The sequence below is a fragment of the Trachinotus anak genome, unplaced genomic scaffold (genome assembly GCF_046630095.1).
Source record: "Trachinotus anak isolate AG129_WGS33_773 ecotype Australia unplaced genomic scaffold, CSIRO_AGI_Tana_v1 ptg000014l, whole genome shotgun sequence".
In the NCBI taxonomy this organism is placed as follows: domain Eukaryota; kingdom Metazoa; phylum Chordata; class Actinopteri; order Carangiformes; family Carangidae; genus Trachinotus; species Trachinotus anak.
In genome coordinates, this window is record NW_027273865.1 from 20,329,588 (window position 1) to 20,349,937 (window position 20,350).

At 38.5% G+C, this 20,350-nt stretch overlaps 2 long non-coding RNA genes across 5 annotated transcripts in view; one reads left to right on the plus strand and one right to left on the minus strand.

The window, feature by feature from the left end:
* Positions 1–7,105, minus strand: part of LOC139632063 (uncharacterized) — a 34,044-nt gene extending 26,939 nt beyond the window's left edge. Inside the window, exon 1 of the long non-coding RNA XR_011693495.1 lies at positions 6,290–7,105. This is a non-coding gene — a long non-coding RNA (uncharacterized lncRNA). The remainder of the gene's footprint in view (positions 1–6,289) is intronic.
* Positions 1–20,350, plus strand: part of LOC139632062 (uncharacterized) — a 236,961-nt gene that overhangs the window by 163,256 nt on the left and 53,355 nt on the right. For 3 of the 4 annotated variants that reach the window (XR_011693491.1, XR_011693492.1, XR_011693494.1), the window contains one exon: positions 7,126–7,206. This is a non-coding gene — a long non-coding RNA (uncharacterized lncRNA). Of the gene's footprint in view, positions 1–7,101; positions 7,207–20,350 lie in introns of all 4 variants that reach the window. The other variant, XR_011693493.1, reaches the window with a different exon arrangement.

Consider the following 20,350-nt stretch of genomic DNA (forward strand, 5'->3'; position numbering starts at 1 on the left):
ATTCAATATATCTTGCCTCTGTTCGTCTCAGTAGTACTGTGGTGCAAAAAAATGGGCATGGACATCTTCCAGCTGAAGAATTGCCTCTAAATACCAAGCACCTTTCATCCCACTCTGTGTAGTGTGAGTGCACGCAGAGATTGAACCGACAGTTTGCCCTTGTGACGCTGACTGCATAATGACCTTAAAACTACCATTTATGAAATGTTACATAATTTATGTTACCATGCATTTTTAGATGAAACAAGGTTTTTAATGCCAAAATCACTGTTAAATGTCACAAATAGAATGAGTATAAAAGATTTGTTTCTTATTAACAATTCAGTGACAAACCACTTATCGCATTACTCATTGTATTTCCTATAAAAGTGCTCTTTTGTTGTTGCTGTGGTGGTGGTTGTGTGTGTGTGTGTGTGTGTGTGTGTGTGTGTGTGTGCGTATGTGCGTGTGTGTGTGTGTGTGTGTGTGTGCTGACAGAAAGACCAACAGTCACTCTTCATTCACCCTTTTGCTGTACAGTAGGGAGGGACCCATCCATATTTAATAGAAATCTATCCATAATTCACAGACCAAACCTCAGTGCCTTAGTGAGGGACTCCTAATAGGATGGGACATCGTTCCTGTTTTCCCTCTTACCCTGTCTCACTATCTCACACTCTGCGTCTTTTTCTCTTTACATCTCTCTTTTGCCTTTGTCTTAATGTTTTCTCTCACACTGGCTTCAATATCTGTCCGCCCCCGCTGTCCTACTTGTCCAGTTTTTCATTAGTTATTATGGAGCGAGAAGATTCCACAACCCATTCACAATCCTAATAGCCTGGTCCAGAGAGAATTCTCCAAATCCAGTATCCAATTAATCTGCAATCCTGTAAAGGCGACCTTTCAGATGTGTTTGCCATTGTCTGCTACCCTTTCCAAGCAAGGACAATCCTGTGAAATAATTTACCCCAGACATACAGTATACTGCCCATATACACATACAGCTTGGTATGGTATTTAAAAGTTACATTCCACAGGTGGATTCATCCACTAGCCCGATTATACTGTGTTAATGTATCTCACATCTTTTGACAGACTACACTACTTCACTCCTGTTAATTACAATATGAGCGACAGAAATTATTTTTTGCAGTTCTGGGATTCTGCACCTTTGTCTTTTTATCCCATTTGAAGTGCTTTCAATTAATTAAGCATGTATTCTCACAGAGTGTGTGTCAGGCTTGTTTTCCACAGGCACACTGACAAGAATTTCACTTTAGCACTGAGAAGTTGGATGCTCTTGGAAACATGTAGATATGCTTCACTAAACCCCAGGTCATTTACACATAAGAGGTGTAAAAGTGATAACATGCGATCGAAAGTTATTTTCTATCAGCAGATTAATCAGTGTGCTAATTAACTAGTTAGATTTTCTATTAAGTGGTTCATCTATCGAAGTTACCCAACCATATCACATCTTATAGTATCAGCTGATGTATAGCTGTTTTAATCTTGCAAAGTGTGCCTTTAATCTCAATCATCAACTTTAACTAATATAGCAAATATCCTATTAAGAACATCAATCCTCCAGCTTCCACCCCAACAACTTTCTCCTCTCCTGCTCTTCTGCTTTTCTCTTCAGCCCACTCTGCTCCCGTGGGCTTTGGTCTGTAATTATAGTAGATATAGGGTCTATTCTCACCTCCCCCAGGCTTAAGATACCTACACAGAGTGGTCAGCAATAGACTGTGCACCACCATAGTCTGTGGCTATGATTCACTTCACTGTGCAAGTAAGCCTAAAGGATCAGGTGTCCATCAGTTATTATTATTATTATTATTGTTATATAATTTTATGTCTGTCCAAATGCTTTGATTCGTGTCTCTCTCAGATTTCTTTTGACTGTCTTTCCTCCTCTTAGCATGAATTATCCTTTTTCTTTGCGCATTAGTTGTCTCCCTGATGCCTGCCTCGCGTCATGTTTCTTTCGTTTTCCTTTTCTGTGTCTGTCTGCAAGCACCTGTCTCTCATTCCCACTTGTTTCTTGTAAAAAGAAACTTTTAATTGACTCTACTGCCCTTCACTAACTTTCAGTATGTGGTATCTGAAGGTGTGTGTTAAGGATGTGCACACTGCATGGCAAAGTTATGTATGGCTCTATCAAAAAAGGGCTTATGTGAATGTGACCTGAAACTGCATATTTAAGGGACAATGTGTGATATGGTGTTGTATCACCTTAAAAAAAAGAAGAAGATGATATATATATATATATATATATATATATATATATATATATATATATATATATATATATATATGACTGCTTGTGTTCCCTTTGCAGGTTTATTAATGCTTTACCAGAGAGAGCAACGTGAAACATTGCAACAATGATATTCCTTCCTTAGGTGTGATGGGAATAACATAGCTAAACCCAGTGCTCTTTGTGCATGTGTGAGGGCTTGTGCGGTGTTGCTGTGCACTCCCTGCCTTAAGCCAAAGTATATTACAAACAGACTAAACCATTGTGACAGCAGTTTATATCTTGCACTCAGCTAAAAGGTTTTCACTACTAAGTAGGTGTTTCCAGTGGGATAAATTGTCCAAAAACAGTAAACAATTCTGCCATGTAGTAGATGCTGACAAATGTTTTTAAAGTAGTGTGGGATATTTTTCCTCAAACACTGGATTGGCGGTGAGCAATTTTAGGGGAGAAATACTGTACAAGCCTCCTTTAACATAAATAAGGTGCTGTTGAGGTTTCTAAATTGCATATTACTGTAATTCCAGACCCCCAGTCATCTTTCCAACAGGTGCATCACCCTGCCAGAAACTCATGGTTTTCTGTATGTGAAAACTGTTACAAGCACAGAGGACACTCGAGGATAAAGCCAATAAATCATTAAAATTTGATGATATTTTTTAATTATCTAGTGAATAGGTTATTTAGAATCTAGATCAAAGAAAAAAATGTCCTAAGAAAAAAATATATCAAGCGGAATCTGCAGAAAAAAGGACTTAACACTTTGGTGTGTGCAGAAATACAACAGCTGGTGTCCTTTCTTTTTCGGCAACCCAGTGGCATGTCGGAATATCCCATTTGCTATGCATTTAACCACAAAGAATTAAAGGAAGCACAAGTCACTGTACATGAGAGCACTTTATGTGATTTTGTTTGTTGCCTCTTCCAACCACGTCTATGCTAAATTGTTCAGTGGGCTGGCTTTTATCATATCAGTGGTTGGTTTTAGGAACTGATCTAGGCTGATGGAAAAGCTGGTGCGATTTCACATGTTTGGAGCGCTCAAGCAAAACAAACAAGATTAGACAAGGAGTTGAAAGAACTATGGCTGATTATTCACTCTTTTTTATTAAGCTCTCGTTGGTGCTGCAGAAAATAAGGTAACAAAAGCAGCTGATATATTAGCAGTGTGCTTTCAAAAACCTGCCGGATTCTTCTTCAAAACTTTATCAAGGCCTAATTAGTTATATCAAATATGATGATCAGTATCATGAAACTTAACAACATGATTCATATCAAAAACCTTGTGTACCATGTAAACAAATCTCTTTCTATTTTACTTTGCTGTCAAAACAATAAAGTTGACTGATAGTTTGAATGTGGGGAATAAACAGAGTCCTCAGTTGTTAATTAATGATAGCCACTTCAAAGGTTACCGCTCATTCAGCCCATGCATAGACACACACATATGACCAGGAGCGGATAGTCAAAGAAGAAACAATGTACCACACAGAGTGCACTCACACCTCCTGCATGGTGCTGCACAGTTTTGAACAAGGCTATACAGGCATGCATGTAAACACAAACTGCAAAAATGATATATACACTTGTGATGTTGGATTCTCCATTCCACTCAGAATGCACACGCATGATACACACATATTAGACAATCTAATGGTGTCCTCTGACATTGAGATGAGTTACTTCAAAGGGTTTAGCTCAGAAGGCTCCCGCCTCTGATACCTTAAACAACTCCCCAGAGTGTTGGGGCGTTGAGTACACACACTCATATACACACTTCTTCATACACACACAGTCTTGCACTTCAGCAAAAATACATTGATTGGTCCCAGTGCAGAGCCATTGAGAGGAAGAGTTAAAAAAAAAAAAAAAAACACTACAGGAAAGGGATGGAGAGGGAGAGTTTTTTTTCCCCTTTTGAGAATATATTTAATGGTATATTTATCATTACTTATTCTTTCCACAGTACTTCTTGTCTTGCTTGTGTTGCCTAGACACTGAAACCCTTGTTTTATTAGTGCAGGCAACCCTTTAACAAGCTTTATAGGTTCACTTCTGCAGAGCATCACAGCCTCACAACCCTCCCTGTGTTGGCTGTATAAATGGCCATCACACTATAGGTTGTCATTCTGTCAGGCCCTCTGCTTCTGCCACCACTCTCTCCGAGCTGGCAAACCCCCCCACCCCCTCCCTTTCCTTCTCTCTCTTTGTCCCTGCATGGAGACAGGTGTGCAGGTCAGGCTACTACTTGATGATGCCCACTGTACTAGAAATACCTGGTCCTAGCTTTAACTCACTATAAGGTTATAGTCAAGTTCAGCTATAGTAGTTGAGCAATTTGTGAAACTTTGGTCTTCGCTGCTTTCTGCCTCCCTCTTTCTACAGCTTCCTCCGGTTTGACTCCTGCCACCACATCTCACACAAAACCGCAAGCAGGCAAACACAAAATTCACCTCTGATTGCATCTGAAAGGCAACAAAAACGGTATGGAGGCTGTTATACATCCAGGTCAGTCCTCCTATCTCATGAGGAGAGCAGGTAAATGCTTACAAACACTAAACTCAGTCAAGGCAGCTATACTGCAAATAGATCTGCAGAGGATCCAAACCAGCCTAAAGTATCCCTGTAGTTTTCTTATATGGACTGCTAGTGTCCCACTCGTCATGAACAGTTCATTAACTAGCCTATAGTATCGAAATAAGACAGTGCACAGTATTTTATCTTGTAACATGACTAAGCTATAGTGACACACTGTTTACAATACGGAGAGTAATTGCTGTAAGTAATCACTGGCTTATGTCTGTTACAACAGACAACAAAAAAAAGAAAAAACAACAAGAACAAAGCTTGTTGTATTGAGACTATAGAATAATTAAGCTGACATCACAAGAATGCAAAAGCTGCTACATCAAATTCACAAAATAATTATTGAAGCAAAAATGTAATTACGTTCAATGCCTCTTCAGCGTTACACAGCTCTACTTTTTCACCCCTTCAGAATTAGTATTTATTTGTTAAAAATATTAGCAGGTGGCAGAGCAAAAATATTCAAACTTACTTGGACATGGATTTAAAAAAATTAAAAAATAAATAAAAAAGTTGTTTTATTAGAGCAGAGTCTCCCTTGCTATTGCTGATGTGTCTGTCTTACATCAAAGGTTCCCTCACCAAGGTTGTTTCACTTCAATTAGTCTGCTGAAGGTCAGAGCTAATTTTACTCTCAAAGTCTATGAGACACCATTTAACCAAGCTCCATTTTTTTTCTAATTAATTTATTAATTATCACTTTTTTCCAGTATAGTCATCTAATTCTGTAAAGATTACAAAACACACTGACTCTACTCTATGTGATTAAAGTAGAATAAAAAGGCATTGGGAGATACTTTGTATTTAAACATTTAGTGTGTTTTCCAGGGTGACTGGAACATTATATTGTCTTAAGCAGAATTTGATAATGAAGCCCACAGCTTACTTCCCTTTCTATATCTTCATCAGTCTATCTTCACAATGACGGATACAGACAGATTCCTGCTTACACAACAGAGAGTTGGTATTGGACCAATGCAACATGCTGCGTGTTGGAAGCACCAAACAACAACATAAGATAAACTTCATTCGATATTGATGTACCAGCCAACTGAAGATGAAAGGGGAGAGGGAAAGAAGTGTGAAGAGTAAAAAAACTGAGAGATGAGCAGCAGAACATGCAGGGTGGCAAACTGAAATGATGTAATTGCTGCATTATGCACATTTGAGCTAAAATCCACAAAGTTGATGTCCCATGGACAGCTTTTTGTTGCACTCAGTTACACAGTTACACAACATCAGCTGCTTCAGTAAAACACAAAAGAAAAAAATGCAGTACTGCACAGGTGTGTAAACTTCACAACATAAAAAGACAACAATAATGGTCAATAACCATTATGTACAATACATAAATGAATGTAAAATGTAAAAAAACAGTCTAGACTCAAATACTTGAAAATGCACAAACACCCATGTATACAGGGTTATTTTCTGTAATTTACACACTTTACAGATGTTCCTTACCTGCATCGCCTGCGAGTAAACTGTAGTTACTCAGTTTCTAGAAGTTCCTTGAATGCAGCACCTGCAATCTAGCGCCGTTCACACGGCTGCGTTTTTTTAAAATTTCCCCAAAAACCCCCAACCGCTACTTCGCAGCACGTTGCTCAGACAGGTGTGTGACAAACACTCCGATAGATCTGGAGAAAAGTAAAATCATTCGTGTCAAGATTTAACAGTTGAAGTGGAACTGACGGAAGTTGGCAGGTTTGCCAGAGGGAGGAAAAGTGGCCCTGGGAGAGAAGTTATCAGCAGGTGAAATCTTGATGGGCGTATCCCCCCAATTAACGTGGATTATCTGGTGAGTTAGCTACCTCAGTTAGTTGATTAGCATCCAAATTTTGTTCTTGTGGAGTTCAGCTGCGTGTTGTCTTATATCAGGCATGTCATAGAGCAAGACCAGTCAGGATATTGTGTGTAATTTGAACTGAAAATACTGCAGTTGATAGTAATGAGCCGCTCAGCTGCCCATTTCTGTTGGCTTCATTGCTGCTTAGAAGCTAAGCTAAGTGCCGCATTCAAAGCTGCTGCTGTGGCTCAAGTAAAGCTCCCGGGGTGGATTGTGTGTATTTGAAGTGCGTGAAAGATGACATGCGTGCATTGTGAAATGTGAAATGTGTGTTGTTTTGAAATTGAAAAAAACAAATTGAAAAAAGAGGCGGTGTAGTTCCTACATGATTATTATAGTTAAGGTGATGCATTGTTTGTTTCAGTAGAAAGTGAAATGAGACACTGAATTATAAAGTAACCTCTGCTGCACACTTGTGTTTTTTGAGGTATGATTCTTTCTGTTGACGAAGGTGAGATCGTCATCGCTGCTTGTGGATGCCCTCGTCTCACCTGGATGCTGATGTGGGGATGCTGTACCATTCCGAGAGGAGGTAGGGAGCATATCACATTGAATTTTACTGAGGAGAATGATATATTATTTTTACTTTATTTTCCTGAGATCTCAGATTATATCTTTTATAGGCCCAAGATTTACACTGAAACAGGTATCTTAAAGGAATCCAAGACTGCGGATAAAAACTGATATTGTAAAGAACATTAGGTTAATAACTTTTAACAGAGTTTTCAGGGTAAGGCAACTGAAATCCAATAAACATATAACCTTAAGGAACTTAAAAAGATAAACTTACAGGAGGAACAAAGACTGGTAACTTAAATGCTTAAACAGGACCTGAAATGTGCATGTTTTTCATGGGTCACAGCGGTTACACATGCACTCAAAGCCCACACAGAAGTCACAGTTCCATCATGCAGACATAAATAGATTTTGACTCTGACTCTAGTTGAATGAGAAGCTCTGAAAAAAAAGTCCTCACTATCTTTTAAGACAAAGGGAGGTAGGGTATATTTATGTAACAAAGAACGCAGTGGAATAATGAAGGTGACTTTGACTCCAGACTGTTAATTTTTAAGCATCTCGTGCCCTCATCCCGTCTCTTCTGCCTTATCCCAGTCCCTCTTACCCTCTCTCAACTATCTTTATTCTCCTCAATCCTTTTATTGTCATCATTATCCAGAGTAATCTCTGCCCACCTGCTACTCTGCCTATTGATTGTCTGTGAATCCTTTGCAAACAACTAGATTTTCAAGGGTACATGCAGGTGAACAAAATATACCCACCTCGTCTGGGTATATAGATTACACTGACACATAAGCCTTCCTACCACATATTGCATTGTTGTGGTGAATAAAGGGCCTTGCACCATTTGAGAACTTGTAATAGATGCATTTAATCAGTAATAATAAAAATAAGATTTACACTATCGGTCTTATGATTTATGGCATACAGTGTACTTTAAACAGTATATTTAAGAAGCATTCGCATTTGCAGAACAGACAGACTAACAGAAAAGAAAAAAATATCAAGGTAACTAACTTGCACACTATGTAGTTTCATTTCAGTTTTTTCACACAAACAAATCCACATTTCAGTAGAGATCAGGAGTGAAACCAGAAGTAAGAAAATCTTATTCAAATCCCATTTACATTAAGTATTTAAAAGAAAAAAATCCAGCCATGGAGCAGAGTCTGTCTCATCTGTCTGTCGCTGGCTTGCTTATATTAGCTAATACCATTACTCATAAGCCCTAGACGTTCCCTGGCTGTACGTTACGACTCGACAGAGAGTCCATGAGGGAGTTGAAGGGTTGCTTAGTTAGTTAGTTCACAGTTAGTACATATCTAATAAGCACAAAACCACTCACCACAGCAGAAAATATCAGTGGTTAGGAGAGATAAACAGTTAAGACTTGCAACATGTCAACAGCAACTTGCAACAGGGACAAAGTCATAATTGAGTCAGAAAAACAGATCACGTCGTCATCTGCGAAGAAAGCTCAAGGAGGCAATGTACCCTACTTTGATCATACGAGGACAACTGAAAAAAGTCACATTGCAAAACACAATTTTCATCAACTACCCACTTTCAAATGATTTTCCCTCCACTCTATCATATATAGTCAACCACAAATCCTTTTAAGTATGAGGGATCATCTCATCAGAACTATGACATTGACAAAACCATAATAACACCGAACAGAATTTTCCTGTCCGCTTGTCTAACTGTATAAAGTAATTCAGTGTATAAACGCTCAGCTCGAGGTTCCTTCAGGCCAGTGACACAGGCGGAGAGATCCACTCTATGCAGCCTTGTCATTGCCTATTAATGACTCTTCACACTAAGTGGCTGCTTGAGCACTGCCTCTTCCCCTGTTCCTGTTGACTCGCATTTGTTGCTTGGCACCTTTTCTGCACCTCTTTACGTCAAAACACACTCATGGAACATGACAAGCATTACATACTAATACTGCTGTCATTTAACCTCAGGACAAACCACGTTTCATTAACAGCACTGTACTGAAAGTGCTGATGTTGAGTGACTGTGTAGATGCTGGGTGTTTTTATGTAACAGCACAGTGCTTCTTCTAAAGTAACTTAGCATGAACATTGTTGTATTCGCTAACAAATGTTGCCGTTTCCCCTCTTAAGCAGTATATTTGATTTGGGTTGGGAACAAGAAGCTAATCTACAAAGACGTCAGTGGGGGTTCCAACTCTAGGATTTTAGGTGGTGTTGTAAATGGTGCTATTGGTCTGCAATCTTAATTCAGTCATTTCAGTTGTTGATATTGACCTCATTGGCTACTTCCCTCCGTTAATCACACCTTACCTGCATTTTCCCGTGTCAGTCATGCCACCTGATACTAATCTAGCCACACATCCTGAGTGACATATCTTCTAGAAACACTTGAAAAGTATAAATTGAGCCTTCTGAATGAGCGTGCCTTCCACGATTTTACCTGCAGCTCATTTCTTACTGTTCTTCCTCCTCACAGTTCTCTTTTCGTCCTTCCATCTCTCTCACTCTCCGTGTTTGTGTGAACTGCTTGACTGTGATCTTTAAATTTACCATGGATATTGCAGTGCACATGGAACGCTCATTTACTACTGTATTTGCTGAAAAAACAAACAAACAAATAAAAAACAACATTGAATAAGCTATCTTTTGAATCACTCTCCATTTTAATATCACTCAGCTTTGGCTCACAGTTTAGATTTTATAGTGATGAACTGTAGGTTGTTAGGCATAAATGGCTGATAAACACTTGGCATTTAGAACAGTGATGCTATAATTTATTCCATCTCTGCAAGACTCCAAACTAAGCTGCCTGTTCTGGCACCAGGGCAGTGAAATTAGAGTCACAGAGACTAGATAAGTGTGACTGTATACGCAAAATACACACAAAAAAATGCAAGTCTACACAAACTTGAATTGAATCATAGCTTCATTTAGAGTTAGGTTTAGCCTTCTTTGCCATATGCATTTCCATTTTGGTTTGTGTGTGTACGTGAGACTTACCTACCCTGAGCACTGGGCAGCTGATAAATAGGCAGAGAGAGGCTGATGTGAGCTCATCAATCATCCAGACCTTGGTCTATGGCAAGCAAATAAAATAAAACGTCCCAGGTGCATAGGCAGGAGAAATATGGAATGGACAGGAGTGACAATGACAGAGGCCTGCAGACATGACACTTGCACACATACACACACCTGCACTCCTACCTTTCAGACTGTGTCGATTTTTGCCTAGTAGCTAACTAGCTACATTTCAGCTGCAAATTGATATCTCCTCATGTCTCTGCATACAGATTATGTGGCCTGTTGTTTGAGCTTGTTCCTGCACACAATGTGTGAGATAAATTCATGCAAAAGATATTCACTGAGAGGAGTGATATCAAAATAATCTGAAGGCAAATGTCTGTTCTACATTTACTTGCTGTCTTGAAACTTCACTTTTATTCCAACACTGCAGGTAAGGCCTGATTCATGGTCTCCTAAGAGGAGGCTTCTCACATGCTGTTAAGGTCAGAAAGGCCCTTTGGATTGTGTGAGAGAGTGGGGCAAACAAGGGGCCCATGTTCATAATGACAGGCTAGATGTAATGTCATATTAAAAGGCCAAGAATGAAGGGGAGACCATTGTCATTTTCTGCTTGTGCTGTCTTTTCTGAGCAACTCCCAGAAAGTCACTGTTGACAGCTGTTATTGATTATCCAATTCCCTTAGAAGTAGTTATCTACTACCAGACTGGATATAAGAGTCGTCAGATAACAGAATCCGACAATCAAGATAATTATACTCTTTCGGGAACATCAGTGATTTAAGCTTATAATTAATTTGTATTACACATACTCAAGCTGAGATAAACACCCACCAAGACCTGATGTAAAAAGTTACAGCAACTATAAGAATATGTTTGTGTTACAGTGGATCATCATATGAAAGAGGGATTAATTTAGTGAATAAGTGGTTAACCTAATGGAGGATATAAATTGGTAGATACATAGTTACATAGTTACATAGATACTCTTCCAGCAGGAGGAGGTTGTTGGAGACTAAAACATAGAGAATTTGAATGAATATTGGACTGCTCATCCGTTGCCCAGAAACATGTTTATGAATGAATGGTGAGTTTCTGCTGGATGTGTAAATGGGCAACTGCCCCCAATTGATCATAAAAATAAGTAAATGTGTGTGTGAATAAACCGTGTGACTGAGAACTAGATCACACATACAGACAAAGTGGAGATAACATTTATTTTTTTCTGTTTCTTTAAGATAAATGTATTGCTGAGATTAACCCAAAAACGTTAACTTGATGCAAAATAAGATATAAAAAGAAATGGGAATAGTATCGCTACTCACTCTTTGTGTGATTGCGTGTCCCATCCAGGCTGATGGAAAAAACACAGATGGCCCACACACAATGTGTTGGGCCAATGTATTTACCACAACAGCTTTACTTTTGTTAGCTCTGGGTGCTGACATGCTTACTGACAAATATTTACACATTCGTTCATTCATTTCTTGGAATTCAGTATGTCTACACTACAGGGCAGGTTTAAAAGGCAAAAAAGAGTTGAGCCGTGGGTGTAGAGATGTAGTTGTTCAAGCTGTATGTGGAAGTATATGAAGCTAAATAGAGGTGTGAGTAAACTATGTGAAATTTGATCTAACAGATGCCCTGTTTAGTTTATAAAGGAAACAGATGGCGACTGGCAACTAGAAAGCGTAGTAGATACATACCTTCATTCAGCTCTGTTGTTTTCTTTGTTTCCTGCACGTTCAGAGACGTGTTGTGAATATGAAAATGTCACTGTCTTTTTCTCATGTTGGTTCATGTAACTTTAAGGTTTTCACTCTTCATACTGTATTCATTTTTGAACTTGTATCTCTATATCTACAGTGGCGAGAAAAAGTAAGTGAACCAGGTGCATTAATTTGTTTTCTGCATTTACTGGTCAATGGTGTGATCTGATCTTCATCTAAGTGACAAGAATAGACAAAGCAATGTGCTTAAGCTGATAACACACAGACAATAATACTTTTTGTGCCATTATTGAACACAGTCATTAAACATTCACAGTACTGGTGGAAAAAGTAAGTGAACCATTGCATTTAATACCTGGTTGAACCTTCTTTTGGCAGGAATAGCCTCAAACAGGCACCTCTGGTAACTGGATCAGAGCTGCACAAAGTTCAGGAGGAATTTTGGATCATTTGACCTTACAGAGCTGCTTCAGTTAGGATGCCTAGTGTGAGCAGTGAGGTCACTCCACAGCATCTATATTGGGTTAAGGTCTGAGCTCTGACTGGACAATTTCAAAAGGTGGATTTTTATGCCCTTGTGTCGGTGACAGCCAAGGCCAGAGGCAGTATGTTTTCAGGTTGTCCATCTATCCGCCTGTCCCATTCTCGTGAGAATGATACCTCAGTAGCACCTTGAGGGAATTTCTTAGACTTTGCACAAACATTCACCTGGACTGAAGGATGAACTGATTAGATTTTGGTAGTTAAAGAGGCAGCAAAGCCCCAAATCATGCTGCTCATTCCACTGTACTTCACTGATGGGATGATGTCTTTTCATATTGGTATACAGTTCTCTTATTACACCGTACACAGTACTGCATGTTCTTTCCAATACAATTTAACCTGAGTTACATCATAAACTTTCTAGCTGGGCACCCACTTGTAGGTTCAGTAGCCGCGTCCACTAAATTGTCTCCATTTATAGACGGTTTGTCGAACTTAGACTGATGAATATCTGAACTCTTTGAGATGACTGGGTAACCCTTTCCAGCTTCATGAAAATCAACAATTCTTCACTGTAAGTCTTCTGAGATCTTTTGAGGCATGGCTCACATCAGCTGATGCTTATTGTGAACAGCAAACTCAAACTGTTTGAATATTTTTTCTTTTTTTTTTTTATCACTTAGCTTTTGTTAATGTGAAAGATGAAAGGATTCCAATGCTGTGAATATTTGAATGCTGTATTTACAATGGACAACCACAATACAGTGATTTGTGTTAATATATTGCATTTGTACATAATTGTGCCTAAGGTGAAGATTTGACCATATTTGAAGAAATGCACCTGAAAAAAAAAAATATACATAATGCAGATAAGTCCAAAGAGTTCACTTACTCTTTCTTGCCACTACAGAAATTGCTACATTGGAAACTTTGGCATTGCTTGCACATGGCGAATACACACACGTGTGCTCACACGTGCACAGACTGTATTACTGAATAGAGCCCCAGTTCTGCTTGCCGACCAAAGACAAAATCTGAATTACGCTGAGGGATGTTGCAACTATTGTATTAAGTAAATTATGGTAATGCAAGAGGTAAAGTCTGCAGTACAGAAATTAAAGCAAATAAGCATGGACCAATAACTAACACACACACACACGTAGACTGAGGACCTGTAGACTCCACGTATTCATTTAATTGCACTCAGTATAAATCTTTTAGACAGATGTGTGTGCGCATTCAGTGTGTTCTGGTCAAATGTGTATGTGCTGGTGTCACAGTCTTGCCTCCTCTTCCATTGAGAATATTTTATATGGGATGACTCGCTGTCCTTTCCATGCCATGTAGCGTGATTAGAGCTATTTATAGCGCCTTCATTCCACTACACACAAACATGCACACCCTGCACATGTACTCACAGAGATTGTATTATGCAAACTATGCATGTACGGATACATGAAATACATGTGCATAAATGCACACATGCTGTAAACACAGCATTTAGCAATCTCAAACACGTAGAGAATAAAAGGGAATATTGTAAAATCTCTTTTTTTTCCCTGAGTGTTCACCTTTGAAACCCTTTCCTGTAGGAATTCCAGTTGCAGTCTGGAATCCATCCATGATAGCTTCAAAACATTGGATTCTAGCCTGCAGAAACTTTCACCTGAAAAGAGAGGAGACCTGGAAAATCTCTGCAGCTACTTTTGAATGGAGGCAGAAATCTAATATTGGTCAGGAAAAGGCTAAGAAATGCAGCTGGGTGCAGAAAAAAAAAGCCTGCTGACATTTCTCTGTAATAAGCAGATTTTTTTTTTTTATCCCTTAACACACTCAAAGATGTATACACACTGACACACACTCCCCAACCCACAGACTCATTTGTGCACACACATACTGTACATAAACAAATAATCAAGTATGCAACTTGTACTTTGACTGAAAATGAATTGCTCCATTGAAAGTATTTGTATTCCATGCAAATGCTAGACTTGTTACCATCCAAACACCAGTCTCTCTCTCTCTCACTCACTCACACACACACACACACACACACACACACAAAAACCCCAAAAAAGGTGTGAAGTAGAGAGATTAGGTTTATCATGTACATTAACCAACAGAGACGCCAAGCTTTACGACACTGACTGACCAACACAATATGGACCAACACGGTGCGGACACATCTTTTAAGAAAAAAAAATCTCTTCATGTTCTATTTGGATTTTTATGGATCATGAACTATTAACAACGCTTACATAGGAAATGTTACAGTTTCAAAAATACCTCCAAGGTGTCTTTCCTCAATGCATAATGCCTACAGTTACACATCCTAACTTATAGTTCAGTGATTGCAGTGGAGACACGGTATAACAAGGCTCTATATGTGCATTTGTGCTTAGCCAATCAGGATCTCAGTCAATCTTTTGAAGACAGTAAAAAAATAAATCTTTGGTCTGATCTGACTTTTTGGTTTGCAGCTGTGTCATGTAAAGTGCTTTAATATTAAGTGGTTTGTGGGTTGTTTACTAACCCAAAGCTGACCTTGTCACCTTTTTGTCCATTTTATTGGATTTTTGTGAAATTCATGATGAGGCCAAGAACTAGAACAGAGACGTCACTTACCGAGACCAACAAATGACTGAAGTTCCTATTTATTTCTTAATTAAAACTCTAGTTTCTTTGTACATGTGAAATGAGCATTCATTTTGGCCCCAGTTGATGAGATCTTTAACCTTTTGTCTTGAAGGCTTGCTATTTAAGACTTGTGAGTTTTTGTTATCTCTCTCTTGGCTAGGGCTAGTCTCTCTCTCCGTCTCTCTCTCCCTCTCTCTCACCGTCCATCTCTTCCTGGAGACACTTGTAGTCAAGTGAATTATGTATGAACTGGGCTGTGCTGTAGTCTTTGGGGAGAACAGTAAAACATGCATCCACATCCTCATTCATAGGCTTTGACCCAGATTATGCTAATATCTCCACCCTGCAAACACAACAAAATAAATCCAGTATAACCCCAACAGCCTACAAAACCAATATCACGACTTTATAATATAGTGAGGAAGCATAAGTTTTACTCTGTGTGTGTGTGTGTGTGTGTGTGTGTGTGTGTGTGTGTGTGTGTCCTCACAAACAATATTCAGCTTCTCTTTTTGTCTTGACACCGAGCAAATCCCTTTGCACAGACGCACATACACAGAGTTGGGCATGTTTGTGTGGGTCCATGACATCCAGTAACTCATCCCAGTCTGATTGGCCCTAGTGGAGGAGCATTGTGGTCAGCAGAATAGAAACTGCTTACTTGATGCTTTGTTGAGGTTTCTTTTTTGTTTGTTGCAGTTGTGAGTGACAGTTGGGTCAGCAAAGAACCCCATAGGCCACAGACCCAGAAACAGTGAAAAGATATTGCTTTTGCAGGGGGCGTTTTGTGAGTGCATCGAAAAGAGAGACAAAAAGAGAAGTGAAACTTACACAGAGAGATGGGGATAAAAAGTGTTAAATACATTTGTTGCATTTTTCATTGTTTTAGGGGTTTATTGAGTTAAAATGATGCATTCTATTGAGTTATGTGACAACGAAGATAATTATCAGTTATTGCTTGCTACATTAAAATGCAAGCTGTTCTGACTTGAGAGAAGTACCGTTTATGTAAGATATATGATGGCAGTTGTTTGGGGAACTATTTCCATTTACTGAATAAAAAGTGCAGGAGCTGTTAGTTGTCGTGGCAGTAAATGAGTGGTAACACTTCAAAACGGAACCGTAAGAGAAAAATATCAAATCTACAATTTTAGAGAATTCTGTTTTGGTTTTTTTTCATTCTAGAGAATGTAGATGAGACCTCTGGACAGCTGGTAAACTGTTAATAACCCTGTGCTCATGATTTTTGTAGTGTGAACCTTTCAATCTCTAACAGGTGTAAAATTGAAAGAAACAGAGATATTGAGAGAGCTCGATGAGTGTAAATACCAAATATGAATGAGATCCAACCCATGCATTGGTGCATGAAGTTATGGCAAAACAGCAGAGAAACACAATGAAAGGTCAGTCAACACAGTGTAAATTAGAGGTGTTTACGTCAGATACATACCACTTGTTTGGTGCTGCTCGTCATGCCTTTCTGAGCTCCTGCATATTTTAGCTTGGCTGAAGTATGCTGCGTCTCATTTAGAGTCAAGTAATTGCTCCAAAAGTTAAAATATTCATCAAACTCATAAAAACACTGTTTTACTGCAGGGAGAGGATGAGCTATGCAAAAGCCTTCTGCTCTCCCCTGAAATTGTACATCTTTAATAGCGGATAACGCTCTCTGTGAAACTTAGTGGCTTTTCATGTTTTTGGGAAAATTGTCACGTCATGTCACAAAATTCTCCAAGCGGCCCACGTGGCATTTGTAAATTAAAAGAGAAGCGGAGTGGAAATTGTAGACATGGCCATAGGAAATGTTACACATGTTTTTGAGAAAACAGTCAGTATGAATGTAATTAAATGTGGACCCAAAACACATACTCTCTGTACTGAAATTATAGTTTATATGGTCTGAATGATTTGTATGAAGACAAAAGAATAAAATAGATGACATGTAGGCCAAGGTCAAACTTGGTTTACAGTTTAAATTCATCTAAGAGCCAAATATGGGAATATGATGGGTAGTGTGCATTTTATTCGCCGGGAGCAATCAACATTCCTAATTTCTGTAAATACAGTTTTAAGCCACCAAAACACTGAAAAGATGTTTATACAATAAATCTTGTTGCAAGGCTCTGTTATGAGGGATAAAAAACAAGACAATGAGGCGCATTTTTGCAAAGACTTATGAAACAGCATTAAAGCGGAACAAAACACCAGTCTGTTGTATGATTTCTGAAGCTGTGAAAGAAAATAAGCTCATGAACACTTTTCAGGGAATTCCAGAGATGCCCAAATTTGTATTCAGTGTACAAATGATCACACTGATAAGTAGGTACTAAGTTAGATTACGAAGAAAGTTTTTAAAAGGGTAAAGGAAAGAGGAATACTGTATAATACTTATTAATAAAAAACAGTTATAATAGAAATTTACTCATTTACTGGCACGAATGATGATGGATGATGGATAATGATGGTGGCAGATACAAAGAAAAATTAAGCACCTTGTGGCAATGACAATGATTGCAACCAGAAAAAGGAAAAAAAAAACATCAACAGTGATGTGATTATGAAAGTGATGAAGGTTTCAATGACAATGGCAACCATAATGATGGCAGAGATGATGAGGACATACGGCAGTAACAGTAAAGTTGAACTGTAGCAGCCACTGCCAAGCATTACTCATCCTATAATGTAATGAGACCGCCTGGTCCTAATGCTCGGTGCTTAACCTCGCCATGAGGCAAAGGCAGGAACACGGACAAGAACTGAAAAACCAGAACCTAAATATGCAGCAAATTCATGTCCGACTGTATTAACACACTTACATATACAGACATGCTATGCCAATATTAATAATGTACTGAATGTATACATTGGTGCTATTTTAAGAGGATGCACAAAATATTCTCTCTCTCTCTCTCTCTCTCTCTCTCTCTCTCTCTCCCTCTCCCTCTCCCTCTCTCTGTCTCTCCCTCCCTCTCTCTGTCTCTCTCTCTCTCTCTCTCTCTCACCCTCTCACCTTTCCTCGCTCTACTGTGTACGTCCACATGCATGAAACATTTCAAACTAATCTATTTTCGGCTGGGACATGCAAGGTTAAAAGATGCACAGCAGATGGGAAAACCACAGTGGTTCCCATCAGGGACTAATCTGTCTTTCATTTTCTCCCTCAATCGCTCCCCTTTACTCATCCTTAATTCCAGCCATCCCACCTATCTATCCATCCATTTGTTAATTTATAAGTTCTTCAATAACATAGTCTCCATTAATACTATTTCCTTTATTTACTCTTTTCTCTAGTTGATTAGTCATATGAATCATTTTTGGTAAATAGTAACCACAAAATTAAGTAAATATAAATTCAATTTTACGTAGGAAATAGTGCATAAAGACATGGGTTTGTACATGATAACTGTACCATTCAAATGAAGCTTAAGTGAACTGGCCTACAACAGTTGTTAAAGAAAAGTTCCTATTTTCTTGAATTGTTTGAATACTGCATTTCTTCTATAGATTATGCTGCCCTCTGGAGAGACAGCAAAATGCTTTTATATTCAGGAAATGCATGCTTGAGACCTACATAATTCACTCAAATAAACATTTGATGTTGGAAATGAGGCATTGAGGGATCTGATCTGACCTTTTGAGTGCCTTGCAAGAATGCCATGATGGTGATGTACTTTAGTATACAGACGGTTGACGAATTAAAGGAAAAACCAACATACAGTGTCTTAGTAAGATGTTGGGTCACCATGTGCTACCAGAGCATTCTCAGTGTAACTCGGTACTGATTCTACAAGTCTCTGGAACTCTACTGGAGAGATGAACACCATTCTTCCAAAAGATTTTTCGTGTTTTAATGATGGTGGTGGAGAGCGCTGTCTAACACATCAGTCCAAAATCTCCCTTAGGTGGTCAGTTTGGTTGAGATCTGGTGATCGCAAAGGCCATAGCATATGATTCACATCATTTTCATACTCATCACACCGTTGAGTGACTTCTTGCGCCCTTTATAGAGGTGTCAGCATTTACTATGTGTAATAATTTAATCGGGTTTTCCTTTAATTTGTCCCCCATTTGTAGTTAAAGGGTAATTTCAATGAAGACCATCAGAGATTAAATATTGTTTGACCTGTGAATAGGAACTAATATTTCTAATGTTGTTGCAATTGTACAGCATATTACCATAAGTGGTGTAGATGTAAGAAGATTTTTACAGTTTCTCACTCTGCTCCATTCAAAGAAATTAGTAGTAAATAAATCAAATACACTCTAGTTAGTCACATTTACCTTGGCCTTTATCCAACCATTAAAAACAGTCAATTATATTCACACATTACAGAAACATTTATTCATGTTTTTAGTCCTGTGAATCATTCAGTGATGAGACAGCTGAAGAGGCCTCACCATTTGGTCATTGGCAACATGTCACTGAAACCCCAGTGACTTATTATATTTTGATTTAATTTTAGTAAAGTTAACTCTTTAATGTGTCTTTAATTGTCCATATGATTCTTTTTTACATTGTAAAATATTGCTAATGTTTCAGACATGAATCACCGCACCAAATAATAGGTTTCTTCCTTCCTAGAGAGAAAGAGAACTTGTGCAAGCTGTTAATGCTGACGTGTTTGACAAGTACTTGAATGTAGCTATTAAACAGTGCTGAGCCCAGGTGAAGACTGTAATTTTGTTATACTCCAGCTATTAGCCAGAAAGGTACTTCAAAGTCAATTTAGAATATTTTAGTTGGGATAAATTAAAATTGAACCTACTTTTGTATTATTTACTTATTTACTCCATTTAGCAGCCCTGGGATTGTATGTCTATTCATGAATTAGAGCTGTTCCTTTTTTTATGTGTGAATGCAATTAAATATGTTCCTCTGCCATTTTTTTTTTTTTTTTTACCCTTAAGTGGCCAATGTAGGGGCCATCTCTACTCTTAATCCCATGTAATAGTGTGGTCAGCATCTCAATTACCCATTTTTCACTTTCTGGAAACCTCTTCCATTAGTCCAATAGCCATTTGCCTTGGCAACTTGTTCTTTCGCTAATGTTCAGGGTGAAACTGGTTGATCACCAAAATCTGTAATTATTAATTCATAATTCTTTATACATCCAGCAAAAAAATGCAACTTATTGATAATCAAAAAAGTCTCCAGAGCAATTTTTCAGCCATAAATATTATTTAAAAGTAGGATGTTTGACGGCTACATCTGTTGCCAGTGTGTGGTGGTGTGGGGGTTGGTGCCAGACCATTCGTGCTATCGACCTCTTGAGGGCCCAGTCTTTCC